Raw genomic sequence first — 8,191 nt, forward strand, 5'->3', positions numbered from 1 at the left:
TTTTGAATCCTAGTCTCTGGAATAATAACAAAAATCACGATCCCCGTGACGTTACATTTTCTGAAGCCGAATATAATTCGCCCGCTGGAGTCGATCTCTAATGAAGTACTATTCATAAAGCAGCATCCCACCGGGCCAAGGATTTGAAACTTCTCCGCTATGAACTTCGAAAAATATTTATTTCCGATTCTGATGTTGTCCGCGAGAGCGCTCCATGAATGGCGGATGGAAATATGAAATGGAATGAAATCGAATTATTTTAGGTTTTCTTGAAATGATTAGGATTTTAATCAGAAAATAAAGCTTTAAAACTTTTGGGTACATAATTTTAATTTACATTTAAGACAAAACAATGTTTCGATCAACAAACTTTGGTAAAAAATCGCAGAGAAATAAAACTTTTCAGTAAATACATAACGTTATTTAATTTAATTTATTCTCATGTATTGGCGCAATCAATTTTAAACTTTGAAGTTGGCAAAAAATTAAAGTTCCTAATCATCAAATTAAAATGTAATACACGAAAAAAATTAATATTGTATATCTTACTTAAAAATAAACATTTCTGAGTTTTAGCTCTTTTTTTATTGCGCTCTCAGTAAAAGTTAACGTCGAAAAAACTATTGGCTATAAAACAGAAGATAAAATAATACAATAATCGATAACATAAAAATATATCGAATTATAATTACAAGCAAACAAAGATACAAACCATCACTTAAGGGTAGGCAGAGAGAATACGACCTCGTTTTCTCTACATTCATACATCTTCTCACGCACCCATGCCGATTATTCCTACTCTTATATCCTCAAGTATTTGATGGACGGATCCTAGAATATGTTATTATTATTATTATTTTTATTCCATCTGCCAGTCTGAAGCACTAACTATGCACAACACTCTTTGCTATATCGTTCTTGCTCTAACTATAATGCTTTTTTTTTCATCTATTGATATATAGAACACGCCCCTTAATTACATTAAAATTAAGACTCATTATTTCTGGCTACGATACGATCCTACTTGCTATTTATTGATTCTCACACGTACACACACCTGAACACTTACTCCCACACATATACACACAAACACACCTCTACACTTACTCTCTTACGAATGCACACAAACGCACTATTTTGTTGTACCACAATTTAATATGTTTGATTTTTATATAAAAACTTCGCTGGTCTGTCTTTAAACCGTGTCTTTTTTATGTTACGAGTATTATATATCATTGTCGACTGTTTGTTTCTGTAAAATAAATAAATATATCCATGTACTTGTAATTTTCTCAAACTGAACCTTTTGGGTGGGTAGGAAAAAATCCCCGTTAATTAATAAATATATAAAAGCTTTAATGTCAAGGCTCTTTTTAAAATAAACATTTTATGCCAACCCTCCCAAGTGTTTTTGTAATGAGTTATAAAAGTGTACAGAAACAGTAAATTTACACTGTCGAAAACAAGTGTCCAGAATTCTGGTTCTTTTTCACACAAACTTGTATTTGTTATCCACCCGGACAAAATTTAGATAAATATGTATATAACATACATAAATATATAGAGGAGATGTTCCGACTATGGAATAGCTAAGGGATAAAAAACCTTATTAATTATATTCATATTGTTTCTTGAGTATAACACGTTGAAATCGTCGGGAACATAGTTATAAATGTAACATAAAATATCATAGAAATATAAAAGTATAAAATCATACATATATCACAACTTTAAACAAAAAGTAAAAAAATAGAAAAAAGGCGTTTTTTTAAAAAGTGCTCCTAATATGAGATACTCAGATTTTTTAATTTTGCATGTAATAATCACGTATGAAATCGAAATTATTGGCTCCCGAACACTCAATGATTGCCAGACTTTGTACAGGATTCATTCCTCGGCCTCAATTTTGTGCTTTTTTCCAAAATGTACCTATTCTTTTGCAATCTTTCCAGTTCGATTTTATAAGGAATCTGGAACCAGAAGCTTCGAAAATATAAATAAATTTAGTTCTACTAGAATTCCATATTAGAAACAATATTTCTAAGAAAAATAAACTTTAGAAAGTACTCCACACAAGGGTTGCCCAGATATCCCATATTAGGAACAAAAAAACGAACAAATCTGCTTGAATATAAATTCAAAACATTTCAAATATAAATAATTTAGACTATTAATTGAAGGTAGTTATACAGAAAGCAGTCATCCATAGAAAAATGAAACTGAGATAATAGCACATTTGTGAAAATAGTGAATAATCAAATGTACACAACAGTTGGAATGTTTTTGACTTTGACAAATGATAAACAATAAATAGATTAGTTTTTTAAAAACATATTCTAAACAAGCATATAATTACGTTTTTATCAGTTTTAATATTTTTTAAGTACAGTAAGATTTTTCTAGTGCTGAGAGTGTTTTCTGCAAATTGGGAAATGCCATTTTTGTGATCGGAACTATTTTCAAAAGGTGATTATTACAGTTTTTCGTATTAAAGCGGTCTGGTTGTTTTTAGCAAAACATAGAATCGACCTTATTGCACCCGATAACACCAAAATCGCATTTTTTCAAAATTGTGGACTGGCTGCTTTCTTTATAACTACGTTCGATTGTCAGTCGGCAAAAATTAAAAAAAATGATGATATAAATTGAAAAATAACAAAGCGAAACATCAGTAAATATCAACTCGGAAAAGCACAAATACGCAAATCGCCTTTTCAGACGCACGTCATGCGTCTGGCATCCGGGCGGCTACTCACATGCGAAAGTGGGTTCGCTCGATTATAAAGGGCGTTCTTGCTTAGTTTTTAAAAAACTCCGTCATCTCATATTAGGGACGTATGCCATATTCGGTACATCTCCTCTATTATTAATTGAGTGGAGGTTTGTTTATTTGAATGTCTAGGTCTTGGTTGATACGCTTAAAACAAGCTTTTGTTTCGTTGGAAAACTTTCACAACAACGCCATTTAATATATCTAGGTATAATAGAACTTTTTGCGTTCGTTTATATGGAATAATAATACAACCAAGAACAAAACATCAGCAAATCAGTTATCAACGCACGGAGTGTAAAAGACAAGTCCATTTGTCATCGTCGTCGTGGGAAGATATCAGCGATAGATCTTTTGTCTTTTAGTCACATCTTTTGATTTTCCACGAGAATAAATAGTGATATAAAATTTGTGAAAAAAGTGACCAGATCTTGAAAGTTGTTATACAAACCTACTGCAGGAGAATGCTTTTATAACATTTTTGTAATCATCTTTCCCTGGTTTTTTATTCACAAATCATCCGCGTCAATCAAAAATATCAAAACAGTTTATTTAAATAAAAAAATAGACAAAAGGTTCATAGAGTTAAAACATTGATTTACAAAATATTGGTTTCCGTTGTCGTCTTCGCTATACTAGATTAAATTCCCTTTTTAATGTACCAACTTGTAAAAACAATTATACCTCGAATTCATTCATTAGACGTACCTGTAGAAATTATAACGGACTCAGTATTGATGTAGACATTTTTAACTGCACGTTGCATTTGTACAGAAAATTTCTTCATGGGGTCGATTATTTGGGATAGTTGCTGAATGTACATCTTGAGTGGTTTATGCTATGTATATGTGCCGCATGTAATGTATATGTTTGTGTATGTTTTATATGTGCGTTCATGTGTGTGCGTGGATGGCTTGGAGTGTACATTCGGTATTTTTATTTATTTTAATTTATTACCTCCATGGAAAACGCAAATGTCAACAATTATCCCTTTTTCACTTAAAAGTCACATTTAATGTTTATATCTTTTTAATTTATGAAAACTTAATTGGTCTTTTTATGTTAAAAAAATGTTGTTTTTAATACTGATTTTGTATGACTGTATGTTTTCTAAATAAAATAAAATAAAATAAAAAAAATTGAATGCAAAAGTTTGACCATCTTATCAGTTGATGCATTTCGCCTACAATAAACCCATTTTTACTCTCATTTTCCATAAGATTATTCCTCTTTTACAATATATGCATTCTTGACCTCTTCCTGTAAAAGATCACGGAAGTATTTTTACTGTAACTTGAATTGTGAAGTAAATTATAAATCAAGTTTAATTTGATTTTTTAATTCCTAATTCAAAAACTTTGTTTTTAGTTTATTTTCATTTATTATATATTTTTTTATTACGTTGTGTTCTCACTATCTGCCTATTCAAACAACTGCAAAAATTGAAAAGTTCAAACCTTAAACAACTACACCAGTCTGTTTTTTGGCTGTTGGAAGACATCACAAAAAGGTACACGGAATTTGTTTATATTAAAAAAAAATGCTTCAATTATTCCTTAATATTGGTAATGTTTCCTTAAAAGTAATCACTATCGGGTATAATGCACTTTCGCGAGCGTTTTTTCCAATTCTCGAAACATTTCTGCAACGCACTTTTTTGTATGGCTTTTAGTTCTACTAGCGAATCGGTCTTTATTTTCTCTACTGTCGCTAAACGTCGTCTTTTGATAGTCTTCTTTGGGAACAGTAACAGTTACAGGGAGCGAAGTCAGGTGAACTGAGTGACGACTGGTGCATCAATGCGTTCTGGTTTTGTCAACAAGCTGCCGGGCGTGAGCGGGCGTCCGTAATTTTCGCACTGGAATAACTTTAAAAATTTCCAACCACAGCAAATCACATAAGTCCGTTCACCAAAAATCAACTTTATTAAATTATAAAAGTTAAAAATAGGAAAACTTTGGTATACATTCAGCGCATTTTTTTTATCAAACCTCGAACTCGTATTTAGTACAAAGGTTAAGTATGCAAAAATATATTTAAAACATAAATTACACTATTGTTTTCGTTTAAAGCGAGTGAAAAGAAGAGTTTTAGCAGAGGCATAGATCAAGGATCGTGGATGAGTGATTTTACTTACTGTTCACTGTTATGTCAAAGTCGAGTGAAGATGAATCCGCCTCTCCTGCTTGTCTAGAGAAAATAAAAAATTTAAATAAGCCAAATCTCTGTTTTATTTTGATCTGAGAGTAAACAACATTTTAATTATAAATAAATTATAGGTCAATGGATTGAGTTTTTCTACAGACATTTCTTGGTGGATTGCATTTTAACTATAATCATAAAAATACGTTCACAGTTTTATTCCACTTTTATTTATAATTTTTGACCAGTGACCGGGATTACCGGGTTTTTACCAGTGACCGGGTTCGATGTCGGTCACGGCGAATTCCGGTCACTCGTAAAAATTAGTAAAAGAAAGTTCAATAAAAAAATATTTTTATAGGACTTTCCTGTTTTAGCAAGTTTTGTATTTCTGAAATAACTCTTCGTGTGACGTCAGAGGTTGTTCTATAACAGTTCTTCCGATTGGTTCGTTTACGGTGACCAAACCGGATATCCTTTAAAGCTCTCATTTCATTGGATGGTTCATATAAACCAGTAACATCACTCAAAGTAGTGCGTTTTTATTAAAATACATATATTTTTTCTCGTACATTTAAAAAAAAAATTACCATACAATTTAATGCTCTAATTTTCACCGCGCGCAAGAAAACATTTTTTTTGTCCAATATCCCGTAGGGCTAAAGTTCCTCATTCAGTGACTATATGTTACTAATAAGAGTATGATTATCTGTTTATAATAAGAGATGATGACCTTGTTAAATAGCTTGCCTCACACTCACTCACTCACAACTAAAGAGCTGAAACCTTTATTGTACTCTAAAATGTTCCCCATCTCTGATGTAATTTGTTAATATCGATGACTCCCTAGAAGGGGAAATCTGGTTTGTTGTCCCACTGTTGCTTTAGGCTAGCGAAAATATCCCTCCTCCTCTTCTCCACTTTATCTTTTATTATCTTGTGTATAATTTTATTATTAGAATGTTAAATTTTCTTTCTTTATTTCTATTTAAAGTATCTGTGAAACTTATTTAAAATTTTTCTTTTTTTTTTTTTAAAAATAAATTATACAATGGTAGATAACTCTGTTAAGTTTCCATTGTACTACGAGCCCAGAAAATAAAATTGTAAGTAACACTGTTTTTAATTCAAACAAAGTGCAAAAAGCCTTAGTGTGTATTTTACTCGCATAAAATTTATCTTTCCATTGCGGTCTTTCGTAACGAGCAATACACTTAATGAAATTTATCGCTCAAATATGTATCATGTGTGAAATGAAACACAAATACTCAGGAGTTTACAACAGGGTTGCCAAAATTATAAGTGTCTTTATGACTTTCATATACGTATGTTAAAATACATAGTTCTGGCTGCAGGGTGTAGAGTAGGGACTACTTGACCCAGTTCTACTGCGCTGGTATAAACTGTCTTTCTAGCAAAGAAATATAAATAACCTTGCTGCAGGTAACGTTTATTTGTGAAAAACTCAGGTAGAATTTCGAATAAATTTGTTTTTGAATGTTTATTTCAATAACGGGAAATCCTTTTAACGTTAACTCTTCTATATCTATTATTATTAATATTATGGATAACTTATACAACGCCATTTTCGTAATATAATACCTCAAAGGCGCTTTACAAAGTGATTATATAAAGATATATGTGAAATTATATCTTATTAAATTTAAGAAAGACAATGAACTTTGTCACCGCATGCTAAGGATTTATACAGATGATTTGGAGAACAAGTGGGTTTTAAGTTTCTTCCGAAACATCACTTCACTCTCACAGTTTCGGACCTCTGCCGGGAGAGCATTCCATGCCGTGGGGCCTGCGACCGCAAACGCGCGTTCGCCGAATTTAGTGCGCTGTTTGCGTAGAGGTATAATAACTTTTCCTTTCGACGTAGATGTATCTGATCTAAGCGTAAGTCGTCTGGCAGCTAGTTCATTAGGAATGCAGAGTTCCCTTAGATATTCTGGAGCAGAGTTGTGTAGTGACTTATACATAAGCCAACAGAGTTTGTATTCCACTCTCTGTGTAAAACATAGTCAGTGTTATTCCCAAAGTAGTGGATTGATATGATGGAACTTAGAGATTCCAAAATTAAGTCTTGCTGCGGCATTCAATACAGACTGTAGGCGAGTCATTTTATTCATTGGTAGACCTGTAGATATACTCATAATAGGATGGATGTAACATTTTATATGTTTTAAACTAATAATAAAATGTGATGCATTTCACATTTCTAAGATAATTGTACGATAAAAAATACATACAGGGGATAAACGGTGGATGTTTGTTAAATACTGGAAATAAAGCGATAATTTAATATTAATGAAAACGATTTTAGATGATGTAAAACAGTAACAGTATAGACTATTAAATTGAGCTGGTTCCTTTACATTCATAAGTTTATTTTAACGTCCAAGAGGTTTGAAAACTTAAACACGTTTTATCTCAAAACTTCCTTTTATGACATTCACCCTTTATATCCTGTATGTAGATTTCATTTTAAGTCTTAATATTATCAGTTGTCAATTACATTTTTTTAAACATTTTAAATAACGGTATATGACTTTTCTATGTCTATCTTTTAAAATATCCTCCCTATCTCCACTTCCTCTTTTTAAACTTTTTCTTGCTCGAACTTCCTTGCTCACTCGAACACGTTTTGGAATTATTATAAGTGCACGTTAGTGTTAGCTACTAAAAACATGTATCGTATCAAAGGTTTGGTTTGGGTTTTTTCATGCAACTTCTATGGTGAAGGTGTATAGTAAGATTTGCATGTGTTATTATTAAATTATTTTTATAATTTAAGTATCATTATTGTACTATTTTTATTTTTTAATCATAACCTAGCTTACTGACCACTTTATTTTAATTTAAAATCATTCTCAACTTTACTCAGTTTTTACTCAATAACTGTTTTTCATTTTACTTTTTTTTATTTGCTGATGTTATTTTTGTTTATTTTTGACATTTTCGTTGTTTTTTCATTTATCAAAAAAAAAATAATTTAATTATTCCATAAAACAACATATTTCATATTTTGTGTTACATTGTAATTTGTTCACTGTTGTAATTATTTTTAAAATAACAGAACTAACTAACTTTTGATTATTACTAATGTAAGATTGTGTGAGTGATACTTAAGTCCACAAATTTGGAACAACCAGTGGCTGGCTTCATCATTTTCACGGCATGTTCAATTGTTCAAAATTATTTAATTTAAGTGTTGGATACTCGTTTATTTATTTCTCTAATAAATCCCAACTAACTTTCACCAAGAATTTT

The sequence above is a fragment of the Micrasema longulum genome, unplaced genomic scaffold (assembly GCF_059751315.1).
Source record: "Micrasema longulum isolate JH-2025_06_02 unplaced genomic scaffold, ASM5975131v1 h1tg001664l, whole genome shotgun sequence".
In the NCBI taxonomy this organism is placed as follows: Eukaryota; Metazoa; Arthropoda; class Insecta; order Trichoptera; family Brachycentridae; genus Micrasema; species Micrasema longulum.